This window comes from Eptesicus fuscus, chromosome 15, assembly GCF_027574615.1.
Source record: "Eptesicus fuscus isolate TK198812 chromosome 15, DD_ASM_mEF_20220401, whole genome shotgun sequence".
NCBI lineage: Eukaryota > Metazoa > Chordata > Mammalia > Chiroptera > Vespertilionidae > Eptesicus > Eptesicus fuscus.
The window spans coordinates 5152252-5180169 of record NC_072487.1 but is presented as its reverse complement, the minus strand read 5'-3'; the positions used below and the strand labels follow the sequence as shown (position 1 = coordinate 5180169).

At 46.8% G+C, this 27918-nt stretch overlaps 1 pseudogene; it reads left to right on the top strand.

The window, feature by feature from the left end:
- The first annotated feature begins 360 nt into the window (after positions 1–360).
- On the top strand, positions 361–22498 carry LOC103297905 (protein SET-like; annotated as a pseudogene).
- The last annotated feature ends 5420 nt before the right edge of the window (positions 22499–27918 follow it).

The window sequence follows — 27918 nt, the reverse complement described above, 5'->3', positions numbered from 1 at the left end:
TACCCCACAGGGAAGATTGGGCCTGGACCGGGGAAGAGAAGTTGTCTGTGCCCTGGATGGAGTCTGGGCCCCTGGCAAGACACCCAAGGACATCAGGGAGGGATCTGAAGGCTAGAGAAGCTTGGCCTCCTCGTTAACCTTGAGCCCCTGGGAGTTTTCTTAACAGATGCACTGTGGTGTATGGGGAGGGTTCCAGGTGCATGCCAGAGGGAAAGGTGCAGGGAGGGTTGGGACATCCATAACGAAGTGATGTGGCAGGGGTGACACACTAGAAATAAGAAACCAGACATTTTATCATGAATCCTTCATTTCTTCTGAGAATAGATCTAGAGGATGCAATCATAGTCTTGCCATGGTGGCATGGGGAAGACTCAGCTGGTGAAAGAGGCCTATGCGAAGGAGAGAGACTGGGAAGTGGGTCGGGGACGAGGGTGCCTGGTGTGTATGTGACTGAGTGGAAGCAGGAGGGAGTAGAATCCCTGAAGTGTGGAGAATTTTCCACATATATCTTCAAAAACTCCTTTTTAATAACACTGAGTTCATAGAAGTGATTATTTATAACTCGTGTGTGAGGCATAGGCAGACCCAGAAATGAGGGCTATATTTCCTGTAGGGCCTCCCAGTCCCACCTCCTGTCCTCCTGCCCAGACATGACCATCCCCCACCCCGAATTCTGTGAGACCCTCCCCTAGTTTGTTCAGACATAATCATGCAGCCTTTCTATAAATACAACCACGCGATCTATATTCTTTTGTGATTCACCTCTTTGCATGGCTATGTTGCTGAGTTAATTCTTCTTCTATGTTTCGTTGTTTTTATTGTACAAACTAGAGGCCCAGTGCATGGATTCGTGCACCAGTGGGGTCCCTCTGCCTGGCCTGTGAGGATTGGGCCAAAACCGGCTCTCCAACATCCCCCGAGGGGTCCCGGATTGCAAGAGGGTGCAGGCCAGGCCGAGGGACCCCACCGGTGCACCAGCTGATTGGCCAGTAGCTATGACACACACTGACCACCAGGGGGCAGACACTCATTCATGAGCGGAAACCACAGGCATGGAAACATGGAACAGACTGATGAATCTCAGAGGGAAGGGGGAAAGGGAAAGGGCAGGAAGAGATTAACCAAAGATCTTATATGCATACTAGAGGCCCAGTGCACCGTTTCATGCACTGGTGGGGACCCTCGGCCTGGCCTGTAGGGATCAGGCCAAAACTGGCAGTCCAACATACCCTGAGGGGTCCTGGATTGCAAGAGGGCACTCTGCAAAGTTGTCTCTTGGCAGATCCTGTATTGAACATCTGCCCCCTGGTGGTCAGTGCACATCATAGCTATCAGTCGGCCAGTTGCTCAGGCTTTTATATATATAGACTAGAGGCTCGAAGCACAAAGATTCATGCAAGAATGGGCCTTCCTTTCCCTGGCTGCTGGCACTGCCTTCGCTCTGGCCGGAGCCACCTTTCCGACTTCCCATGCTGCCCAGAGGCCTGGAGCTGCTGGGGTGGTGCGGAATGCCTGCGTCGTCACTATGGCGACGACACAAGCATCCCTCCCACCCCTGGCTGCTCAACGCCTGTGCATGCAAATTAACCTGCCATCTTTGTTGGGTTAATTTGCATGCTCACTCCTGATTGGCTGGTGGGTGTCGTGAAGGTATGGTAAATTTGCATCTTTCTCTTTTATTAGTGTAGATATGCATCATTGGACCACTCTCTTGCCAGGGGACAACTTTGCGGCTATGAGAAGTTTTCTGGGGACACTTTTGTGCCTGACTCCTGGTGTCTGTGAGTGGGCACTTGCCCAAGAATGAATTTGCAGGATCTCAGGGTGGGCATCTGTCAGCCTGGCCAGCTAATGCTAAATTGGTTTTCCAAGCACTGAGTAGCTCCACATGCCTGGTTTCGGGATCCATACTGTCCACACCCTTACCCACCCTGTCAGACTCCGTTCTATTTCTCATACTTTGCAGAATTGTCAGAATGTTGTTTATAAATGCTACAAAAACAAAAAGACACAGGAAAAAAAGACAATAAAGCAATTTATAATTCAAGATAAATTAAAACTAAAAAAAGGGTAAGTTGAAAAACAGGAGAAGTATTTGTTTCAAGGCAAGAAAACTGAGACCCACCCCCCATCCTTGAAGCAGCAGATGTTCTAAAACAAGATTATATTTTTGATGTTTGTTCTTTCCATAAAACCCATGGCCACGGCCTTTCTCTGGTACCACAGCTTCATTCTCTGAGACTGAGAGTGGGCTCCCCCGGGGTGGCCGCCTCCTGGCCTGGCTGCCCATCGTCAGTGGTGCCAGTGCTGCGAGGAGCTAAAGGCTCATCTTGCAGATGAGGAAGCTGAGGACCAGGGGCTACAGGCTGGAACCTGAGCAACTGGCTGCCTCATGCAGGGCTGGGGATTCTGGCTGGCCGGCTGGATTGTGGGTTCTCTCTTTGTCTCTTGGAAGAGGCAGTGACTGTGTTGCTCTCAGATTTGGGGGAGCACTGGTACAGAATAGGGGCTCAGTCAATATTGTGGAATCAGTTCAGCAGATTCCCCATAGTTCTTGCTTGGCAACAAGGAGCTGAAATTGTCATTATCTGGGTCTGTCTGTGGGGAGCCCTTTGCTCTCTGTGCCCTCAGACGCTCCTCTGTAAGCCCAAGGGTCACGCAGAGCTGGGAGGTGCGGTCCATGGGTCTCCAGGCATTAAGAGTGGGGCTTGACCCCGAGCTTGGCTCAACCTGGCTGGCCTCAGTATCCTCATCTGCTGGTAGAAGCTCAGTGACCCCACAGGACACACAAGCCTGCTCCACACATAGCCCTAAAGCAAGAAATCTACCTGTGAATCAAGGGAAGGGGCCCAGGAGGTGGACACAGGAAAGGAAGTCAACCCTGAACCTGGGCAGCAGAAGCTGCAGAGGGATCTGGAGGCTGGAGAGAAGGGAAGAGTAGGGCAGCTGGAAGGCCTCAGGGGAATGGGGGGAGAGGGGAGAACTTAGGGCCACACCTGTGAAAGCTAAGAGGAGAGAGCAAGGTGGCAACCAAATGTTCAGGGCACTCTGGGTCTGCACCCCGCCCAGGCCAGGAGAGCCCAGGACGGGTGAGGAGGAGAGGCCCCTGACAAGAGTGGGCAGCTGTCCGCACTCCGCCAGGAGGCCCTGGGACCAGGGTCACTAATATCCCTGGGATGGAAGCCTGCGGCCTCTGGAGCTGCTTCTCCTCAGAGCAGAAAGCTGGAGTTTACCCCGCCTCGGAGCAGTGCCCGGGACTCCAGCTGCTGCTGAAATCAGCCTGTGCGCCCAGGGACGACGGGGCACCAGGTAGCCAGGTGGCATGAAGGAGAAGGCTGAGAAGAAAGCACAGGAGAGGAGGTTCCCTGCCCTCGGAGGCAGCAAAGGGGATGATCACACCCATGGCTGATATGCCCACAGGCTCTAGAGACTTCTAGAGACTTCTGCCTGCTCAGCACCTTGGCCTGACGAGCCCGGGGCAGCCAGGCTCAGAGAGTTCTTGAGGCTGGGAGGGAGCCTGGGCGAAGGTGCGTGCAGACTCCGAGGTTAGCTCGGCCGCCTTACTCCCGTGTGGCTTTTGCTGTCACCACCTGCCTGTCAGCCTTGGTTCTCTCAGGGCAGACAGGCTACAGAGCTCACCTCCCAGTGCCCGTGGCAATGCCTGCTAGTGCCTCCCCGGCCCTGTGGGGCATCCAGGAGATTTCCGTGGGCTGCCCGGCCCCTCGGCCCTAACCTGCCTCTAACCCCGGCCTCTCGCTGTTTCTCCTCAAGGGCGTGAAGAAGTCATAAACTGTGGAGCCTGCCCAGGTATTTATTTTAGTTAGTAAAAATGCCTTGGACTTTGCCAAGAGCCATTTGACTTTAATTGGAAACTTTTGAGGCATTAAGAATGTGCCGAGGTTTAAGACGGCCGGTCGGAAGGCTCTGCAATCATCGATCATGTGAGCGCTGCTTTGGACCAGGTGGAAAGAAGACAGCCTTTTAGCAAATTCACCTCCTTAATGGACTCATTTGTAACTTTCGGCAACACTGGGCAGCGTCTCTCCCCAGCACTCCGTGAACACGGGCCAGTGCGTTTAAAAGCAGCGAACATCTGGTGACTGTAAATGAGGAACCCAGAGAAAACAAAACACGACATAAACAAAAGGCAGCTGGGGGAGAGCCAATAGGACACCCCATTCTGTGGTCAGAGCAGCCGTCCGTCCCCGTGGTGTGCAGGAAGCGGGAAGAGGCAGCGTCTGCAGTTACTGGAGAAATGTTACCCAGCAGCTTTGTTTACAGAGCATTTACTGGGAGCGAGGACTGGAGGCCATGACCCAGGGCTCAGGCCCAGCTCAGGACCTCTTCCCCCCCCCCCCCCCGCCCCCGCCTTTCTCAGCCCCACCCTCCCCATCACAAGACCTTTGCTCAAGCTTTTCCATGCGCCTGGAGCACTCCCCTCCCTCTCCTCATCTGTACAGCTAGCTATGGCTGTGTAACAAGTTACCCCCAAACGTAATCACTTAGAAATACAAACACGTATTCCTGCACAGCTTCTGAGAGTGAGGAAAATGAGGAGCACCTTAGCTGGGTGGCTCTGATTTAGGGTCACTTGTGAGGGTGCAATCAAGCCGACTCAGTCTCATATGAAGGCTGAACTGAGGGACCGCAGGTCCATTCCTAAGCTCAATCGTGGCTGTGGGCAGAGGCTCAGCTCCCCACCACATGACCTGTCCCAGGGCTGCGTGAGTGCCTTCAGAATGTGGTGACCGGGTCTCCCAGAGCAAGCGACTCAGGAGAGAGTCAGTACAGAAGGCCCAGCCTTTTCTGGCCTGATTTTGGAAGCAGTCTGCTATCACCTCTGCCACGTTCTGTTGTACTCTGCATGGAATGATGTCCTCAACATTCATGTATACCCAGAACCTCAGAATGTGAATTTATTTAGAAATTGGGTCTTTGCAGATGTAATTAGTTAAGATAAAGTCATTCTGACAATGGTGGGCCCTCAATCCAATGACATGTCCTTATAAGGCCATGACAAGGCCATGAGCAGACACTGAGACACAGAGGAGACACAGGGAGGAAAGCCATGTGACGACTCAGGCGGAGATTAGAGTGATGTGCCTATACACCAAGGAGCGAGCCATGGCACGATTCTCCTGCAGGCCCTGCAACAGCTTGATTCCAGACTCCCGGCCTCCGGAACTGTTGCTGTAAGCCCCCTGGTTGGTGGCACTTTGTTACTGTAGCCCTAGGAGACAAATACATGTTCGTCACACACATTCCTGGTCCACTAGGAGGAACCATGAGGCCAGGAGTAATAAGAGGTGGGGATGCCAGGGCTGCTAACACATTGGCTAAGCTACTCCACTTATTCTTCAGGCCTCAGCAACTATGGCTGTTCCAGGACGCGTGCCCTGACCCCATGTGCCCAGAGCAGGTTCCTGGAGAATCCAAATCGCCTTGGTAACACATTCCCACTTGGATTATTTCCAATCTTTCTCTCCTACTGGATTGTAAGGTCCAAGTTGAGGGCGGTTGTATCTTGATTGCTCCTGCTCACCTCTATCCCCGGTGATAGGGCATGTCCAGCATGCAGTAGGTGTTCAACGAATACATGAGTGACTGTTAGATGTGCTGTATATCTGCTACTTCTATGACCCCTCCATCATCAGTGACCCTCCCCTGAGGCTCAAAATGATAGAACTCACCCAGACCACTCAGCGTAGCAGTGCAGAGCTGGGATTCAAACTAGGTCTGTCTGTCCAAGTTCTGGCTTTTTCCCACTGCACTGACACCACCTCACACCATTGCCAGAGGTGGGTGGGGCTTCAGAATTGAGTAGAGCCCTGAGGAAAGGTGCCTGTCTCAGGGCAATGCTGGAGAAACACTCGCCTACCATAGCGGTGGCCAGCTGAGGCCTTTCCCTGGGAATCACTCACTGGCCACCACTGCCAGCACCCGCTGACCACAGGGCCTGCTCCCACTGACAGGCTCCCATCAGTGACTCACAGTGGAGGCCAGGCCAGACACTGAGAACAGGTTCACTGATGGCTTAGGAATGACAGCAGGGAAACAGAGCCCACCCAGGCTGTAGGAGCAACAGGTGGCTGTGTCCCATGACCCACGGTTATTCCTCTCATCGAGAATCATGTAGTTGGGGTCAGACACAGACATTTCCCAACCTCCCTATGGCTAGGCATGGTCGTGTGACCACCTACTAGTAATTCTAGCCAATGGGATCATAGCAAAAGTGTCACATGAGACTTATGGAAGTGACTAAAGTGATAGAAGTGAGTCCTTCTTTGCCCCTTGTAGTACTTTCAACTTCCTGGAATGGCAGATGTGAAGGCTGGCACTCAAGCATCCATTTTTGACCATGAGATGAAAGCCATGTGCTGAGGATCGCTGTGGAGGAAGGCCAAAGAGCCAGAGCCCTTTGATATTGACCTCTGTGCTTTTCATATGAAAGAGGAATAAATGTCCATCTCTCTTAAGCTACCTGGGCTTCTCTGTCAATTATAGCCAAACCTAATCCCAATTGTTGGAGGAGACTGTGTCTTCTTTGCCTTTAAGCCAAGGTTCTGCATGGTTAAGCATTCAGACTCTACGAAGGCTCAGTAGCAGGCCACGAGCTGTTTCTGAAAAGGAAAGTAGTTACCAGGGTGTGATGGCAGGGCCTTGTTCCAAAGTCCCAAGGGCCCACACTGCAGGTCACCTATAGGGACTGCCCAAGGCTCTAAACGACATCTTTAACTGCCATTGCCCCTCTGAGCACATTGGACCTGTGGGTCCTACGGAGCAGCGCAGGGCAGCTTGCACAGCAGCCTGGACCTGTTGCAGAGCTTTCTCCTATTCTGGAACCCACTCAAAACTAGCAACTTTTTGGGTCACCCAATAAATGGGCCAGAGTAACACACCCACATGAGGAATATTCTGTCTCCAAGAGCCATAGCGGCCCACTAGGCTCTGAGCCTTTTTTGAGTTGTAGGAGGGGTCAGATGCGATGACGTATCTTTTGCCTTAGAAGGGATATCTCACATGCCTCCACACAACGGTACCCCTAGAAATTTCACTGAGGTGGAAGATCCCTACATTTTTGTCGATTTATTTCCCATCCTCTGACACGCAAATATCTTACCAATAATTCTAGAGTGGTTGCTACTTCCTGCCCTCTAGATCCAATCTGCATACTATCACTAATGCAATGGGCCGATGCGCCATTTGTGGAAGGCAAAAGGGATCCCGATTCCTGAAAACTACTGTGCCTAGGGCTGGAGAGTGGATGCACCCTGAGACAGGGTAGTGCAGGTGTATCACTGGCCTTCCCAGCTGAAAGCAAACTGCTCTGTCTTATCTAAAGGAATAAGAAAGAGGCACCTGCCAGACCAATAGCTGCGGACGCGGCACCAGGGGAAGTGCTAATTTGCTCAAGCAGTGAAACTGCACCGGGGCCAGCAATTGCAATGGGAATTAAGCTCATGAAAGTGCACTGTTATTCTCCAAGATGCACCTGCCTTCGCCCAAACCAAATAGGAGACCTGAATGGGGGTGTTGTGAGAGTCACCACCCCTGCATCTTTCAAGATCGTGATGGTGGCATTACTCTCTGCAATCTCTCAAAGAATTGCTTTTGCTTTACTATTTTATGGGTAAGGACAGTTTTAGTGGCTTCCACGTGGCCTTTCCCACCATAATAGCCCCTACTTTATAGGTCAGGGAACTTAAATGGGGATTTGTCAGCTGCTAAGTGTATCTATTCCAATCAAGCACTCTGGACATGGAGAAGCAAGCACAGGACAGGCCCAAGGAACCACTAGCCCCACTGTCAGATGGAACTAAGCTAAAGCTCCACTGACCGCCTGGCCTCCGTAAGTCCCTACCTGACTGGTGGGTCACAGTGACACCTGGGGATTCATGGAATTAGTGTCAGTCCAGAACTAGTGTCCAGAATTCCCCAAAAAGTCTGATTATTCCCTTTTCCCCAATGCATAGTCAGTCATCCAAGTGAATGGCCATAGGTATCTTTCAAGGAGGCTGATAAAAAGATTAACAGTGTGCTGTGTGCTCAGTCCTTCCTGAAGGGGTCTGTCTGGACAGAGAGAATTTTTATAGGAGTTTATTTGAGCCAAACTGACAATAATTGCTGGGAAGCAAGATCTGAAATGCTTTAGGAGAATAACAGTTTTGCCATTTCTCTTATGCATTTGAAATTAAGGAGGGAATGGAAGGAAGATTACATGAGGGTGTGAGACAGCAAGGCAGGGATTCAATTACAGCATAGTTAACAAATTATGTGCTTTTCTAAGCATGGGTATACTTACTTCAAAGGTGTATGATCCTAGATGCACACAAAAAATATATGGTGACAGAAGATTTGCCTTTGGGTGGTGGGCACACAATGCAATATCCAGATGATGTATCATAGAATTGTACACTCAAAACCTATATGACCTTATTAACCAATGTCACCCCAATAAATATAATTAAAAATAATATTACAAAAGTGAAAAGAAACAATGAAGAGGGCTTGCTTAAGGCAAAGATAAACATTTACTAAAAGGTTATGTACCCGGGGCATGACTATCCACCATGACCTGCCCAGTTAGGGAGTTATGATCAGGTTGCCTGGAAGGTTACTTTCTATAGAGCCCCCTTTTTGTCCACAGGACCTGAGACAGGCTAGTAAGCCAGGACAAGTGAAATAGGGAAACTGAGACAGATAGTTAAGCAGCCAAGCAGTTTACAGTCTCTAGTAAATCACAAATTCCTATCTTCCCTAATCAAGGACACTTATTAGTAACAATAAATGGTTTACACTTCTCCCCTACCAGAGGGTAAATAGCTTAAATCACCCTATTCAGAGAGACAGATTGCAGGAATCCATTTAGTGCCATTTGCCAGTCACACCCAAGGACAGATGAAGTAAAGGGAATGAATCTCATTTTGACACATCGGCATAAAACTGATGAATATTCTACTGAGATCCTCCCCTAAGACCTCCCCTAAACTCCCAGCCTTTAAAAACCCTCAAGCCCTGGCAGGTGTTGCACGTTGGTTAGAGCGTCAGCCCATGAACTGAAGGGTCACGGGTTCGATTCGATTTCTGGTCAAGGGCACGTACTTCGGGTGAAGTTTGATTCCCACCACCCTCCCCCCGTGGGGGTGCATGCAGGAGGCATGTCTCATTGGTGTGTCTCTCTCACATCAATGTTTCTCTCTCTCCCACTTCCTCCCTCTCTTCCACTTTCTCTAAAATTTAATGGAAAAAATATCCTCGGGGGAGGATTAATTTAAAAAAACAACAGCAGCCTCAAAACAAAGGACTCCACGAGCACTCTCCCTCCCAGCAGCATGCCTGTGCCCTTCCTTTCCCTCCTTCCCCCACAGGTGGGCACCTCCCAAACTCTAAGGGACCCCATGAGCCTTGCCACCAGGGAGCGATGGGGCGGTGGCAGCTCCTCCGGGGCTAGCTCCCTGACCCTCACCCCAAGGCCCCCTTTCCTCTGACTTCTTAGTGAGCCAAAGCAGCCCAGCCTGGGCTCATTTCCCTGCCCAGTCCCCCTCCTGGTGCTTTTCTCCTATCCTAGGCCCTTCCTGTTTCACTGTCCTCAGCTTTAGTAAATGTCCTCTCAATATCACCTGGACTTGCCCTGCACGAAGTCAAGAACCCACACACTACCGGCCAGCCCTCGGCAGATCCGCTCAGGGCCAGGTCCCTTTTCCGGTAACAGACCCAACCTGTCTTTATTCAAGGGGTCTGGGTCTGCAAACTGGGTCAGCTCTGGGAATCGAGGGGTGTAACTCTCTGCTGTTTTGATCCAGGTCAGACTTTAATTCACTTCACTTAGAACCTTTTGGCTCATACAGATCAAGTATTTAGTAAACTGCCCATCTGCTTCACTTCCTGGAGCACCATGATCAATTAGTCAACAGGCAGGTCTCTGCAAGTCAGACTATTTTGATGGCTGCCTTGACTCTGAGATCTTTTATGGTAACCACACCCACCTTGCCTTTGGCAATTAAGAGCTGTCACTTGGCCTTTGTCACCCCAGGACTCGTTATCCCCATTGCATTTAGGTTCACTAAGGGATAGTTACAGCAATTTCCACTGTAATTTCTGACCTACAGAGAAGCGAGATCACAGAACTCTTTAAGGATGCTGCAACTCCCTGCACAGATTTATTTCTCTCAGTCATGATAAAAAGAATATCCTTCCAGGGTGGTGAGATCTTAAATGACAAATCCACTCTAATGTGCTAATCCCCCTAAGCCTCTGGATTCCTTCCTTTACAGTAAACCAAGGCAGTTCTGGCACCGATACCTCATTTACTGTGGGCCACCTCAGCAGCCAAACGTACTGTCAGAGCCCCCTTTCCCCAGCCAACACCCCAACTTGCAACATTAAATCCAGAATCTCTGTTTAGTGGGCCCATAAACTCCTGATTCAACTTGATATTCCTTCCACCATTAATCACACCCTTTATATTCATTCTCACACATGTTCCTTGGATTTCTGTTTGTATAAATTAGAAAAAGTATGTAATTATGGGAGGTACATTGGACCTTATGGGTCACACTTTGTACCTCACCTCTTGGGGCCTTTGGGACTTGAGTCTAGTCAAAAATCTGCAAGCAAAGAGGGGTGGTGTCATCACAGGTTCTTTAGGTAAAGGAGGGCTAACTTCTCAGGCAGGGATAGGAGGGCTCTTCTCCTGGCAAAGTTGGTCCTGCAGAATAGCGGTTCCACGTTCCCAGTTTCATCCACACCCACCTGGCCCTTGTGCTACATATGAATAGGGAGGCTCCCTTATTAGGAGAAGAAGAGATAAAAGAAGGAGGAGGAAGAGGATAAAAAGAAGAATAAATAGAATCCAGAGACATATTATAATTAAATTGGCAAACACCAACAACAAAGTACGAATCTTAAAGGCTGCCAGAGAGAGACAGAAAGTTACCTACAAAGTATCCCCCATCAGACTAGTGACTGATTTCTTAACAGAAACACATCAAGAAAGAAGGGAATGGAATGAAATATACAAAGTCATGCAAAGGAAGGGTCTGAATCCAAGAATACTGTACCCAGCAAGGCTATCAATCAAAATTGAGGGTGAAATCAGGAGCTTCACAGACAAAAAAAGACTAAGGGAGTTTATTACCACCAAATCAGCAATGCAAGAAATGCTAAAGGGTCTCCTGGAAGAAGGAACACAGGCATAAAGAATAAAAATGGCCCTAGCCAGTTTGCCTCAGTGGCTAGAGTGTCAGCCTGGGAACTGAAAAGTCCCAGGTTCGATTCTGGTCAAGGGCACATGACCAAGTTGTGGGCTCAATCCCCAGTGGGGGACTTGCAGGAGGCAGCCAATCCATGATTCTGTCTCATCACGGATGTTTCTATCTCTCCCTCTTACTTCCTCTCTAAAATCAATTTTATATATATAATGGCAACAAACAAGAACCTATCAATAATAACTTTAAATGTGAATAGATTAAATGCCCCAATCAAAAGACATAGGGTAGCTGAGTGGGTAAGAAAACATGACCCATATATCTGCTGTCTATAGGAAACCCACCTCAGAACAAAGGACTCACACAGACTGATGGTGAAGGGATGGGAAAAGGTTTTTTAGGCAAATGGAAATGAAAACAAAAAAGCCGGGGTAGCAATATTTATATCTGACAGATTAGACCTCAAAGTGAAGGCCATAACAAGAGATAAGGAAGGCCACTTCATAATACTAAAGGGAGCAATTCAACAAGAAGATATAACTCTGGTCAACATATATGCACCCAATACAGGAGCACCCAAATACATAAAAAAAACTTCTGGAGGATATCAAGAGAGACATTGACAGCAATACAGACATAGTAGGGGACTTTAATACCCCACTAACACCATTGGACAAATCCTCTAAACATAAAATCAGCAAAGAAATATCAATCCTAAATGACTCACTAGATCAGATGGAATTAATTAACATCTTCAGAACATTTCACCCCAAAGCCACAGAATATACATTCTTCTCAAGTGCACATGAGTCATTTTCAAAGGTAGTCCACATATTGGGACACAGGCAAAGTCTCTTCAAATTCAAGAAGATAGAAATTATATCAAGCATCTTTTCAGATCACAATGGCATAAAACTAGAAATCAACTACAATAAAAACAATTTTAAAAAATCAAACACCTGGAGGCTAAATAGCATGCTATTAAACAATGATTGGGTTACCAAAGAGATCAACGAAGAAATAAAAAGCATTATGGCAACGAATGACAATGAAAACACAACAATCCAAAATCTATGGGACACAATAAAAGCAGTCCTGAGAGGGAAGTTCACAGCTCTACAGGCCTACCTCAAAAAACAAGAAATAATGGTAGTAAATTATCTAACCAGACAACTCAAAGAGTTAGAAAGAGAGCAACAAGAAAAGCCCAGCATAAGCAGAAGGAAGGAAATAACAAAGATCAGAGCAGAGATAAACAACATAGAAGCCAAACACACACACACACACAACAACAATAACAACAATAACAACAACAACAACAACAACACAAAAGATCAACAAAACCAAGAACTGGTTCTTTGAAAGGATAAACAAGATTGATGAACCTCTAGCCAGGCTCACCAAGAAGCAAAGAGAGAGGACCGAAATAAACAAAATCAGAAATGAAAGAGGTGGAGTAACAACCAATCCCACAGAAATACAAATGATTATGAAAAAATACTATGAACAACTCTATTCCAACAAAATGGACAACCTCGATGAAATGGACATATTCTTAGAAAAATACAAGCTCCCAAAACTCAATCAGGAAGAATAAAAAAACAAACCTAAATAGGCTGATAACTACTGAAGAAACTGAAGCAGTGATCAAAAATCTTCCAACCAACAAAAGCCCTGGTCTGGAAGGCTTTACAGGGGAGTTCTACCAAGCATTCAAAGAAGAACTAAAACCTCACAATACCAGACATCAAAATATATTACCAAGCCACGGTTCTCAAAACTGCCTGATACTGGCACAAAAACAGACATATAGACCAATGGAACAGAACAGAGAACCCAGAAATTGACCCAAGCCATTATGCTCAATTAATATTTGACAAAGGAGGCAAGAGCATGCAATGGAGTCAAAACAGTCTCTTTAATAAATTGTGCTGGGAAATTTGGACAGATACATGCAAAAAATTAAACTAGATCACCAACTTACACCATACAAAAAAAAAACCTCAAAATGGCTAAAGGACTTCAATGTAAGATATGAAACCATAAAAATCCTATAAGACTCCATAGGCAGCAAAATAGCAGACATATGTCGTAGCAATATCTTTACAGACACAGCTCCTAGAGCAATGGAGACTAAGGAGAAAATAAACAAATGGGGTTACATCAAAATAAAAAGCTTCTGCACAGCAAAAGAAACCATCAACAAAACAACAAGAAAGCCCACTGCATGGGAGAACATATTTGCCAATGATATTTCAGATAAAGGTTTAATCTCCAAAATTCACAGAGAACTCATACAACTTAACAAAAGGAAGATAAACGATCCAATCAAATAATGGTCAAAGGATCTAAATAGACAGTTTTCGAAAAAGGACATACAGAAGGCCCAGAGACATAAAAACATGCTCAAAGTTACTAATCATCCGAGAGATGCAAATCAAAAGAACAATGAAGTACCATCTCACGCCTGTCTGAATGAATGACTATCATCAACAAATCAACAAATGACAAGTGCTGGTGAGGATGTGGAAAAAAAGAAACCCTTGTGCACTGCTGGTGGGAATGCAGACTGGTGCAGCCACTGTGGAAGACAATATGGAGTTTCCTCAAAAAGTTAAAAATGGAATTCCCATTTGACCCAGTAATCCCACTTCTAGGGCTCTATCCCAAGAAACCAGAAACACCAATCAGAAATGATATATGCATCCCTATGTTCATAGCAGCACAATTTACATAGCTAAGATTTGGAAACAGCCTAAGTGCCCATCAGCAGGTGAGTGGATTAAAAAACTGTGGTACATCTACACAATGGAATACTATGCCACTATAAAAAAAGGAGGAACTTTTATCATTTGCAACAACAGGGATGGAGCTGGAAAGCATTATGCTAAGTGAAATAAGCCAGTTGGAGAAAAATAAATATCACATGATCTCACTCATATGTGGGATATAATCCTACCTAATAACAGACAAATATGCAAATTGACCATACCTTCGCTATGCCCGCGATTGGCCAGGAGGCACGGGGGGGCGGGACTCGGGGGGGCCGGGGTAGCCGATTGGGCCCGCAGGATGCTGAGCTCGCGTCACCAGCGGCAGCTCGAGCTCAGCGTCTGCGCCATGGCTGTGCTGCAGCACAGAAGGGGTCTCTGGGGCAGCGAGCTCACATCCCACCGCGGACCATCAAAAGCGGGGGAGCTGGGTGCCTGTCCGCTCAGGCACCAGGCCTTTCAGAAGCCTTCGCCGCGCTGGAGGCTTCTGAAAGGCCTGGTGCACCAGCGGACAGGCACCCAGCTCCCCCGTGATCGAAAGCGAAAGCGTGTAGGGGACCCTACACGTGCATGATTCAATCATGCACTGGGCCTCTAGTGATCAATATAATTTGATGAACAAGAATAGATTGATCTAGAGACAAATGGTAGGGGAGAGGGTTAGGGTTACAGAGCAACTAAAGGTCTTGTATGCATGCATATTAGCATAACCAATGGACACAGACACTGGGGCAGTGGGGGCTTGCCTAGGGTGGGAATGGCATGGGAGGGGTGTCAATGGGGAAAAAGGAGACATATATAAAACTTTAGACAATAAAAAAAAACTTGTCACATGAATGAGAAAAGGCAATCAACATACATCAACATTGAGATAAATCAGATGTTGAAATTACCTGACAAGGTGAATAGTGAGGCCACATCACCCGGATACCAAAACCAGACAAAGACACAACAAAACAAAACAAACAAACAAAAAACAAACAAACAAAAAACCAATATCTCTCATAAACTCAGATACAAAAATCCCCAACAAAATATGAGAAAAATGAATCCAATAGTATAAAAAATTATACACCAAAACCAAGTAGGATTTATTCGAGAAATGCAAGGCTAGTACAATGTTTTGAGATTAATGAATGGAATTTATCATATCCACAAGTTAAAGGAGAAAAATTCGTATGGTCATCTCAATCAATGCAACAAAACATTTGACAAAATGCAAAACCCATTCAAGATTAAAAACTTCAGCAAACTAGGTTGGATCAGAGAAAGCCCCTAAACTTTATAGTGTCTACTAAATTCCTACAGCTAACATCACAACTGCTGGGAAAGGACTTGATGCTTTCCCTCTGTATGTCCACTCTAACCACTCTTACTCACATAGGAATGATGTTCTAGCCACTGCAACAAGGCCAGCGGGGAGAGCACATTTTAAAGGAATAAATTAAACTGCCGTTATTTACAGGTGAAATGATTGTCTATGTAGAAAATCCAAAGGAATCTACAAAAAAAAAGAACTCCTAGAGGTCGCAAGGTTGCAAACATACAATTGATCACATGTCTATCCTATGTAATAAAAGAGTAATATGCAAATTGACCATACCTCCTCTACACCCACAAGCCATGCCCACCAGCCAATCAGGAGCGAGTATGCAAATTAACCCAACCAAGATGGCTGCAGCCACAGAGAGAGCAGGAGGCTTGGGTTTCCCTGGCAATGGAGGAAGCCAAGCTTTCCGCCTGCCCTGGCCTGCCTTGGCCTCCACTTAAGGCTACAAAGTTTCAATTATAGAAGATAAATAGATCCCAACAAAAATGGCTGTGGCCACGGAGCGAGCAGGAGGCTTGGCTCTGCTCAAGGCTACGAAGTTTCAATTATAGAAGATAAATAAATCCCAGATCCCAGAGAATCCACTTGGGTCACTGGGGGCGTGGCGAGCCTGCAAACCACCACAGGCCCCTAACCCAGGCCGCCCCACGCCCCAAGGGAACCCCCACCCTGATCTGGGACACCCTTTAGGGCAAACCAGCCAGCCCCCACCCATGCACCAGGCATCTATCCTATCTAATCCTCCTACCTAATAATAAATATGCAAATTGACCATCACTCCAACATAAGATGGCTGCCCCCATGTGGTCAAAGATGACTGACCCCATGTGGACACAAGATGGCCACCACAAGATGGCCAGCAGGGGAGGGCAGTTGGGAGGGACCCAGGCCTGCAGGGGAGGGCAGTTGGGGGGGACCAGGCCAGCAGGGGAGGGCAGTTAGGTGTGACCAGGCCTGCAGGGGAGGGCAGTTAGGGGCAAACAGGCTGGCAGGGAAGCAGTTAGGTATCAATCAGGCTATCAGGAGAGTGGTTAGAGGGTGATCAGGCTGGCAGGCAGAAGCGGTTAGGGGCAATCAGGATGGCAGGCAGGCAAGCAGTTGGGAGCCAGCAGTCCTGGATTGTGAGAGGGATGTCCGACTGCCCGTTTAGGCCCGATCCTACCATCGGGCCTAAACGGGCAGTCGGACATCCCTTGAGGGGTCCCAGATTAGAGAGGGTTCAGGCTGGGCTGAGGGGCACACACCCCCGTGCATGAATTTCGTGCACCGGGCCTCTAGTATATTAAGAAAATGAACATGTACAGAACTGAAATGCTGACAATTACAAAACCATTGTATGAAAAAATTCAACAACAACCTAAATAAATACCATGTTCATGAATTGCAAGACTCAACAGCATGGTAAAGAAGTCAGTTCTCCCCAAATTGATTTAGGTTCAATACAAGTCCCACCCCAATCCAAGAGTGTTTTTGTTACACTTACTAGTGGATAAGCTCATTCTAAAATTTATGTGGGAAAGCACAGGCAGGGTAGCTAAAGCAACTCTGACAAAAAATAGATGAAGAGGGAGGAGTGACTCTTCTGATATTAAGGCTTCCTCTGTAGCCACAGCAAAAAAGAAGTGCGGTGCTGGTGGGAAGGAGACACTGAGATCAATGGAACAGGCCAGAGGACCCAGAACACCTACCAAGTACAGCCATTGGTTTTGACAAAGGTGCAGAAGCATTTCAAGGGAGAAGAACAGACAGCCGTTGAACAAATGGTGGTGGAGCGATTGGACATCCATAGACAAAATGATGAACCTCAATCTAAACCTCACAACTTACACAAAAATTAATTCCAGTGGATCACTGACATAAATATAAAATGTGAAAGAAACAAAAACACTTTTAAAAGATAGGAGGAAATCATTAGGATCTAGTACTAGGCAAAGAATCCTTAGATTGACACCAGAAATGACCCATGAAAGCTATATTGATAAATTGGATCCATCATATTAAAATATTTTGCTCTGTGTAAGACTCATTTAAGAGAATGAAAAGGAAAAAGAAAGATGGAAGAAAACATTTACAAACTACTCTCAAGAATACATAAAGAGCTCTCGAAACTCAATAAAAAATTCCCAATAAATCAATCATAAAATGGGCAAAATATATGAAAGACATTTCACTGAAGATACTAGTTGGCAAATAAGCACATGCAAAGCTGTTTGACATCCTTAGCTATTAGAATAACGCAAAATAAATAACCATTGGCTGTATCAGCACCAAATGCCCTGAGATGGTGGAGAAACTGGATCCCTTATATCAGGGGTCCTCAAACTTTTTAAACAGGGGCCAGTTCACTGTCCCTCAGACCTTTGGAGGGCCAGACTATAGTTTAAAAAAAAACTATGAACAAATTCCTATGCACACTGCACATATCTTATTTTGAAGTAAAAAATCAAAATGGCAAAAACACCCGCAGGTGGCCCACGGGCCCTAGTTTGAGGACGCCTGCCTTATACATTCTTGGTGGAATTACCAGAAGATCCAGCAATTGCATTCTTATGCATTTATCTCAGAGAAATGGAGGTAACATCCACAAAAAAAATGGCACATGAATGTTCATATCGGCTTTATTTGTAAGAGCTAAAAACTGGAAATGGCCAGTTAGATGAGTGTGTGGATAAACTGTGGCACATTACTGTGGCACATTCCTACCATTGAATATTACTCATTAGTGAAAAGAAATGAACTAGTGATGTCCACAAAACCATGATGAATCTCTAGGGAATTATGCTGAGTGGGAAGAAAAACTGATCACAAAAGGTTCCATTTAAATGACATATTTGAAATGAGAGACGTATTGAAAAGGAGACCAGTTGCTGCAAGGCTCAGGGGTGGGGTGAAGAAGGGAAGGAGATGGGTGAGGCTGTTTAACATCCTGTGGTGATGGATGTTCTGTGGACCATATTCACGTTGTTATCCCGGCTGTGAAACCGTGCTACAGTTTTGCAAGCTATAACCACTGGGGGAAACGGTGTACAGGACACACAGGCTCTCTCTGTGTTGTCTCTCACAATTGCTTGTGAACCTACAATTATCTCAAAATAAAAACTTATGCTGGTGGTCTGCTCCCCGCTGGTCTGCTGTGCTCCAGTGTTCCAGCTCCAGTGGAATGAGCGGCAGGGCTCCTAGAGTCAGAGGGGAGCTGACTTATATAGCAGCAGTCCCCGCCCCTGGTCCCTGATTGGTTCATCCTCATCCAAATGAGGACTCCAAGTCTTCACAGTTTGATTGGTCCAAAAGGCACTGTCCTAATAGGTCAGCAAAAAGCCACTCTGATAGGTTTATGAAAAAGATGATGGGCAATGGACGCAAAACACTGCGGGGAGAGGGCATGTATGGGAGTGGGGTAGTGGGGGGGCAATGGAAATATATGTACACATATAATACCTTAATAAAAAAAAAATGGAAAAAGAAAAAAAAAAAAAGATGGGGGAAATAGTTGTGCAGCTTGATTGGATGGGGAAAGCCTCAGTCCTATTGGTTGAAATAGGATCCCAGGAACTTCTCCATAAGGGCTGGCTCAGTTGGCAGTTAGTTCAGTGCAGGCTTTTCCTGAAGTGCAATTTGCATGGAAGGCCCTTGTGTAGAAATGGCTGCTGCATTCTGGTTTTCTGGTTTTGTTTTTTAAATTTAAGCCCAGTTAGCGCAGGAGCCCTTCTTAGTAGGTGTCTTCTTTCTTAGAATCCACAGACAGACAGCTAGATAACAGTGCACCATGAGGAGAGGGAGCCGGGGAGATCATGAACAGTGACACCAGAGATCACAATTCACAAAGCAAGCCCCTGACAAGTCCCTGCCCCAGAGCAGGGTTTCCACCTTTGCTGGCAGCCTCCTCCGTGGTCCCCATCCTGTGCCCCAGGGCCCACAGGCAATGGCAGGCACGGGCACTTCTGGTCCTGTCCTTGTTGGAGCCTACACCATCTTCCTGGATGCCCCCTGGTTTTCCATCGAAAAGAGCATGTGAGGCTGTGGCTGAGAGGCAGGCCTGGGCAGGGGTGAGAGTGACAATCATGCGGTGTTCTGGCCTCTGTCCGGTTCCGGTCTGTTGGGTGCAGTCAGGAGGTTCCTGGTTATGATTGTATCCAGTTTCAGGGCTGCTGCCACTACAGCCTGGCTGGATTCTATCCTTAGACTTCCCAGTAAGCCTTGTAGGGAGGGACACAGAGAGAAACTCCAAAATGACCACCCGGCACTGTCCAGAGGCTGGCAGAGGTACTGGGGGCAGCAGGGGTGGAGGGAATAGGGGCAGTCTCTGGTTTATGACGGGAAGGCACATGGAAACCACCAATTTCCAGGTTCACAGAGCAGAGGCAGGATCGACACCCCTCTCAGCAGCCGCCCAGGATCCAGAGGCAACTTGGTCATAGGCAGCCAGCGTTGGCCGGACCACTTGAGGGCCAACAGCAAGGAAACTGAGGAGCCAGAGAGGAGCCAGAGAAAGCCAGCGCTGGTCATCACCGCAGCTGGCCACTGGTCCGTGAGAATTGATGCAGTGGCCTCGATGTGGTCACAAGCAGTGGTGTGGTGGGGACATGGCACTCCCCAAACTTGGGGGGCCACAGCCTTTGTTTTCTGTCTTTAAATGACATTTACAGGGAAAAGCAATTCACAGAGCCTTCCTTGGGAAACATGAATAAAGAATGGTAATGCCACTAATAATGGGCACTAATGTATCCCAGACTCTGTCCTGCTCCTGTTATATGTCCCATGATGCACACACCCCCAGCCCCGCCGCCAGGATTGCTATAATGTGTTTGGCACAAAGTAGGTGCTTAATAACTAAGAGTTCCATCTCCTTCTTTCCTTATGATTTCTCAGAAGAACTTCACACCCCCTGGCTCAGAGTCACTAGTTCTCTCAGGAGGGTGTTGCCAGCATAGGGCAGGCAGAACAGTGACCCTGAGTGGGGCCACTGCACACGTTCCTGTCTTGCAGCTGGGTAGCCCCATCAGGAAGCTGGTACCATTGCAAAGAATGCAACTTCTATTTTAAATATGGCTGCATACGCTCTGACACGCCTACATCAAGAGGGGGATCTGTGCCCCCTCTTTGAGTGCGGGTGGTCTGTGGCTGCTTTGACCAAGGAGAAGGGAAGTGACACTGTGACTTCTGAGGCTGAGCCACAGAAAGCAGTGCCATTTCACCTGAATTGTTGGAACACTCATCCTTGGCGCCCTAGCCTGACCTGTGAGAAGTCCCATTACTTTGGGGCCACCATGCTGGGGGGAAGCCCAAGCCATGCCGGTGGCCATGAATGAGCACTCCAGTTGACAGCCCCACTGGGCCTGTGCCCCAGCCATCCACGCACTGCTGACAGAGTGAAGATGCCCTGTTCTTATAAGCGGCCCTCATGCCCAGCTATGATAGCTCTTAGCCGTTTGGTTCACATAAAAACCTTGGAGTCTTCCCAGCTGAAGCACTAGACACTGGCTGCATTGGTTGATTAGAAGTGTTGTTTATTTTTCACATATTTGTGAATTTTCTAGTTTTTCTTTTGTTATTGATTTCTAGTTTCATTTCTTGTGTCAGAAAAGAAACTTTGTATGATGACCGTCAAACCTCAGAGGGAAGGCAGGGGAGGGTGGGGGGGAGGGTGAGAGATCAACCAAAGGACTTGTATGCATGCATATAAGCATAACCAATGGACACAGACACTGGGGGGTGAAGGCAAGAGTGGGGGCGGGGGTGAATAGGGGGATAAGGACACCTATGTAATACCTTAATCAATAAAGAAAATAAATTTTTAAAAATGAATAAAAATAACTAGGAAATTGATCAAACATCTTGAGATAAATAAAAACAAAAATACAGCATGCCAAAACTTATAGGACACAGAGAAAGCAGTCTTAAAGGAAATTTTATAGCAGTAAATACATATATTAAAAAAAAAATCTCAAATTAATAACCTAAGTATATATCTAAGGAACTAGAAAAAAAGCACAAATTAAACCCAAATGAGAACAATAGCTATAGAAAAACAATAGAGAAAAGTTAACTCAAAATATATTAAAAATTAAGCCTAAGAGCTTAAAACTCTCAGAAGTCTCTGAGACACTTGTAAAATAAAATTCTCTCCTAATGAAGAAAACATAGAGGATAATCTTCATGACGTTGGATTTAGCAATGATTTGGGGGTCAGGGGTATGACACCAAAAGCACAGCTAATAAATTGTACTCATCAAAATCAAGTCAGTTCTCAGAGCTTCTCCTCGCCTTGCAACTTCCCTTTGGTCTGCTTCTCAGACTTCCCTCACAGCATGGCCCCCAACACCTGTCTTCACTCCACTTCAAACGGAGAAAACAAAACTGCCTCCTGCCCCCAAGCAGGAGAAGTCAACCCCTCAGGACTTGCCAAAGGAAGAAAAAGAACAGCAAAAAGCAGCTGAACAGATTGAGAAAGTACAAAACGAAATAGACAGACTTAATGAATAAGCCAGTGAAGAGATTTTTGAAAGCAGAACAGAAATATAACAAACTCCGCCAATCAGAAGATGTCAGAATTGATCCCCAAAATCCAAAATTTTGGGGTAACAACATTTGTCAACCATCTACAAGTGTCTGCACTGCTTGGGGAAGAGGGGGAAGAGGCACTGCATTATTTGACAAGAGTTGAAGTGACAGAATTTGAAGATATTAAATCAGGTCATAGAAGAGATTTTTATTTTGATGAAAATCCTTACTTCAAAAATAAAGCTCTCTCTAGAGAACTGTATCTGGATGGGAGTGGTGGTGCATCTTCAAAGTCCACTGAAATCAAATGGAAATCTGGAAAGGACTTGGCAGAAACATTCAGGTCAAACACAGAATAAAGCCAGTAGGGAGGGGCAGCACGAGGAGCCAGAGAGCTCCTCTACCTGGTTACTGGCCTTTCTTAGGCGGGTGCGGATGAGGTAGGAGAAGTCATTAAAGAGGATATTTGGCCAAATCCATTGCAGTACTACATGCTTCCTGACATGGATGATGAGGAAGGGGAAGGAGAAGGTGATGATGATGATGATGATGATGATGATGATGATGATGATGATGAAGAGGAAGGGTTAGATGATATTGATGAAGAAGGGGATGAGGATGAAGGTGAAGAAGATGGAGATGATGACCAGGGGGAGGAAGGAGAGGAAGATGAAGGAGGAGATGACTAATGGAACACTGATGGATCCTTTTCAAATTTTCTCCAGTCCCTGGGAGCAAGTTGCCGTCTGTTTTTTCCTCTTGTGCTCAGTTGCCCTGTATTTGAGGTCTCTTTTCTCTCCTTTACACCATGGTTCTCACCTTTGGGAGCAGGCAGTGGGGGCAGTGGGGAGGGAGAGGAGTAGAGGGGAGAGGAGAGGGGAGAAGGGGATGTACCTTGAGCAGAATACAGTGGGGAAAGAATACCTGCCCCTTTCTGTTCCAAATTCATTGTTACCCCTCCCCGTCTCAACCAAAGCTTTATGGAGTCAACACCACTGTGCTCTGCAGGGAAAAAAGAAAAAAGAAAACCCTTCTGCTCCCTTAGGTCTGCTGGGAGCTGGAGGGTGCTGGCCCTGGGTAGGAGCGCACAGAATTCTAGCTTTTCCCTCCTTCCTCTGTGTACTGGGCTCAGAGGTTACACTGTGTCTCGTGAATATGGACAGTTAGCATTTACCAACCTGTATCTGTCTACTTTCTCTTGTTTAAAAAAAGAAAACACACACACAGTTTTAAAAAGGGGGTAAAGAAGGTCCACAAAGGGTGGGTTTGAGAAGTTTGGGTGGGTTAAGTGGGCATTTTGACAACAAGGCTTCTCCTTTGTCATGTGTAATTGTGATGTTTAATGGACATTCTTGCAGTTTAAGATGACACTTCTAAAATAAAATTCTCTCCTAATGATGAAAAAAATTAAAAACTTTTACGCATCAGAGGATACACTCAGGAGAGTGAACATACAACCACAGAATGGGAGAAAATATTTGCAAATAATATATTCAGTTAGGAATTAATTAATAACAAAATAGATAAATAACTCCTACCACTCCACAGTGAAAATCAAATAATTCAATACAAAAAGGACAAAGAATTGAGTAGACTTTTTTTTCCAAAGAAGATATTCAAATGGCCAACAAGCACATAGAAAGATGCTTGATATTATCAGTCATTAGATAGGAAAATTCAAGTCAAAACCACAACCAGATGCCACCTCACACCTACTAGGATGGCTGTTGTTTGTTGTTGGTTTTTTTAAGGAAAAAATAACAAGTGTTGCCCTAGCTGGTTTGGCTCAATGGATAGAGTGTCGGCCTATGGACTGAAGGGTCCTGGGTTTGATTCCAGTTAAGGGCACATGCCCAGGTTTCAGACTTGGTCCCTGGTAGGAGGTGTGCAGGAGGCAGCTGGTCAATGTTTCTCTCTCATCATTGATGTTCATATCTCTATCTCCCTCTCCCTTTCTCTCTGAAATCAATAAAAATATATATTTTTTAAAAGTGTTATTGAGGCCGAAACCGGTTTGGCTCAATGGATAGAGCGTCGGTCTGCGGACTGAAGGGTCCCAGGTTCGATTCCGGTCAAGGGCATGTACATTGGCTGTGGGCACATCCCTGGTAGGGGGTGTGCAGGAGGCAGCGGGTCAATGATTCTCTCTCATCGATGTTTCTAGCTCTCTATCCCTCTCCCTTCCTCTCTGTAAAAAATCAATAAAATATATTTAAAAAAAAAAAAAAAAAAACCAAAAAGCTTTTTAAAAAAAAAAAAAGTGTTATTGAGGATGTGGAGAAATTGGAACTATCACACATTGCTGATGGGAAAGTAAAATGGTCCTGTTGCTATAAAAAAAAGATTATAATTGCTCTTAAAAGCATTAAACATAGAATTACCATGTGTCTCAGTAATCCCACTCCTAAGTATATACCTCAAAGAATTGAAAGCAGGGATTCAAACAGATGCTTGTCCACTGTGTTCATAGCAGCTTATTTATAACCAAAAGGTAGAAACAACCCAAATATCCATCAACATATAAATGGGTAAGCAAAACATGATATATACATACAATAGAATATTATTCATCCATAAAAAGAAGTGAAATTCTGACACATGCTACCACAGGGATGAAACTTGAAGACATGATACGTAAAATAAGCCAGACACAAAAGGGCACCTATTGTGTGATTCTACTTAGATGAAGTTCCTAGAATAGGAAAATTCAGAGAGTAGAGCAAAGGTTACTACACTCTGGTGGAGGGGGAATGGGGAGTTGTTGCTTAAAGGCTAAAATGTTTCTTTTGGGGATGATGAAAATCTGTTCTTGAGATAGATAGTGGTGACAGTTACACAAGATTGTGAATATACTAATGCCATCACTTAATTGTACACTTAAAATGATTAAATGGTAAATTTTATGGTATGTATACAGTATTTTGCCACACACAAAAAAAAAAATCAGAAAAAGGACAGGAGGGAGGGAGGAAGCTCAGCATCCTGGCCAACCTGGCTGCTTACGGGCCTGACTTGACTTGCACCGTTCCCAATCCAACCTCCATACAAATATTTCTCTTACGCTGGGGTATGCTCACTTCCAAAATAAACAGATGGATATTTTAATCCCCAAAGAAGGAAGGTGAAGGAAGAAAACGTTTCCCCAAGTTTTGCCATCTTAATTCTTCAGATGAAGGGGAAAGGCTCATTCTAGGTCCAGAGTAGAATCCCAGATTTCACAGCTGGCCTCTACCTTCTATGCCCAGCAGCTCTAGAAGTGACCTGGGTGTGAGTTGGCAGTCATAACTAATCATTGCCTGAGCCGCATCCAGTCATAACTAACCCCCCCACATATTGAATGCGGTGTGCTTGCCCCACGTTACACACGAGGAACCCCAGGCTCAGAGAGGCGCTGGATCGGCTCCGGGTCTCATGGAAGAGTCTATAATGGAATCCCGGTCTGGGTGAATATTTCCTCCCAATTTCTAGGAGGGGAAAAGACGCTTCCTCCGGCCAGAGGCAGAGGAAAGGCTGTCTTTGGAAGTAGAAGGCTTAGTTCCAGTGTTTGCCCCCGGATCCCTGGATATCCCGGTGCAGTCACCCCACATCTTTGAGTCCGGTTTTCCTCACCAGCAACAGGAGGGTCAGCATCCCTGCCTCCCGGGCTTGGGACCTGCTCCAGAGGAGTGCTTGCGTTGAGGTGATGGAGAGCCTCGTGACCATCCGGGGAGAGTTTCCGTGGCTGGCCTGATTGCTTCTGTGTGTTTGAGGTGGATGCCCTGAAAAAGGTGTCCTCTCTTGGTCTGATTTTTTTTTCTTTTCAGAAATGTTAGGATGGAAGTGTAATGAAGTAGGCTCCCCAAAGCGGAGTGAGCACCCCTGAAAGAGTGGGACATGTGCCACTTGGTGGCAGTGTACAGGTGACATGGCTTCTGGAGAGGAGGAAGACTCACTATTCTTTGAAGACCCTCGGAAGCGTGACGACCTTTGAGGAAAGTAGTAGAGAAGCGAGAGAGCTTGATTTCTCTCTGAGAAGCCACATGAGAAAACCCTGTGAGCTAATGTGGGCACTGGCTTTGGGCCAGCCACTTCCGCCCTTCATGAGCTGTGTGACTTTGACCAGGTTACCTCCCCTCTCTGAGCTTCACTGGCTTCCTTCTCCAGGCCCCTACCACCTTCTTCTGAGCCCTTAGAATAAAATCTCCCGGCCTGGCAGACAGAAATCGAGTGAATGGCCCTGAGAGTGGGCAGACTTCCATGTGGGGGCAGCTCCCACCTGCTGACAATGTCATCCCATGAGTGTAGGGGTTTGTGAGTCAGCAAATGCATTATGAACACCTACCACTCCTAAGCTTCGTGCCCCGTATTGGATACAAAAGTCCCTAGCGGGCAGCAGTGCCTCATACACCAGGTGGCTGAGTCTCAGAAACTCTCCTTGGGGTAGGAGTTCAAGGCAGTGGTGAGACTCAGAGACAGAGGCCCTGAGAGGCCCCTGGGGCAGCGAATACCAATGTCAGAGTGGTCGCATGAGTGAGTGAACGCACAAGGACAAGCTGGCAAAGTGGAGAGGCCCTGCCCCCAAATAAAGCCGCCGCTCGGCCCATCCGCTTGCTGCCATGTGGAAGCTTGAGCCTCATGTGGCCAGAGCCCCTAATTTTTTCTAGAAAACCAGAGGTCCAGATTCTCATGTGCAATGTCTCTAGCAGTCAGGATCGTTTGGTTCTGCTACAGTAAAAGCAGGCCCAGATCACGGTGGCTGAGAACAGCAAAGATCACTTCTCGCTCATTCATGCTCTGTGCCCCACGTCATCTGCAGGGGCCCCTCATCACTGGCGTCATTTACTGTGATTGATGTCCTATGTGACGCATGGGGAGGACTCATAGGGGCCGGCCTGATTCAGCACCAGCTGGAGGACTGCCCAATCCCAGATGCCTCCATGCCAAGGAAAGAGATCTGGAGGGCCTCCCCCACGCAGTGGAATGCTCAGGACTGAAGGGACACGGCACCTCTGCTTATCCCAGTGGTCAGAGCTGCCCACAAGGCCAGGTGGCCCCTTGCAGTCCGAGGTGTGAGCTAGCCATGGCCTTGGGAAGAAGGATGCCCACACAGCCAGCCACCCCATCTCCTGATTAGTTGGGAACTGATGCTAAGCCATTGTAATCAGTGTGCAGGCCACACAAAACCTTTCTGCAGGTAGGATGCGGCCCAGGTGCCAGGGTCGTGTCCTAGGACTGTGAGCCAGATGATGAGATGTGATGGGGACCAGACGGGACAGAAACAAGCCAGCTCTGCTCATGGGCAGGGACTGGCAACGCCGCCACCCACACTGCTCACCCTGTCCTGGAGGCGGTGCCTCTGCTGAAGCCTCTGCCCCCTGGTCGGCCCCTGTGTGCTCTCTGCCACCTCATTTCTGCCCTTTGACTTTTCTGTCTGCCATGTCTCATTGCCACTGCTCCCCCACCCAGCCTGCAACCACCAGCAAAGTCTGGCCCCATCCCAGGTCTGGGCCTACAAGACAGGTACTCAGTAGGTTATTTTATTCTATTTTATTTTATTTTTAAGTTATCTTTATTGTTGAAAGTATTACAGATGTCTTGTGGGTCTTTTCCCCATTGACCCCCTCCACCCAGGACCTGCCCCTCCCAGGCCTTCACCACTCTATTGCCTGTGTCCCTGGGTTATGCATATAAGTTCCCCGGTTAATCAATCCCCTCCCACCATCCCCCCACCCCTGCCTTCCCTCTGCAATTCATCAATCTGTTCCATGCTTCCATGTCTCTGGTTCTATTTTATTCATCAGTTTATTTTATTCATTAGCTTCCACAAATGAGTGAGAACATGTGATACTTGTCTTTTTCTGACCTGCTTATTTCGCTTTTCATAATACTCTCCAGGTCCCTCCATGCTGTTGCAAATGGTGAAAGTTCTTTCTTTTTTACAGCTGCATAGTATTCCATTGTGTAAATGTACCATAGTTTTTTAATCCACTCATCTGCTGATGGGCACTTGGGCTGTTTCCAAATCTTAGCTATGATAAATTGCCCTGCTGTGAACATCGGGGGGGCATAATATACTTTTTGATTGATGTTTTGGGTTTCTTGGGATATATTCCTAGAAGTGGGATCATTG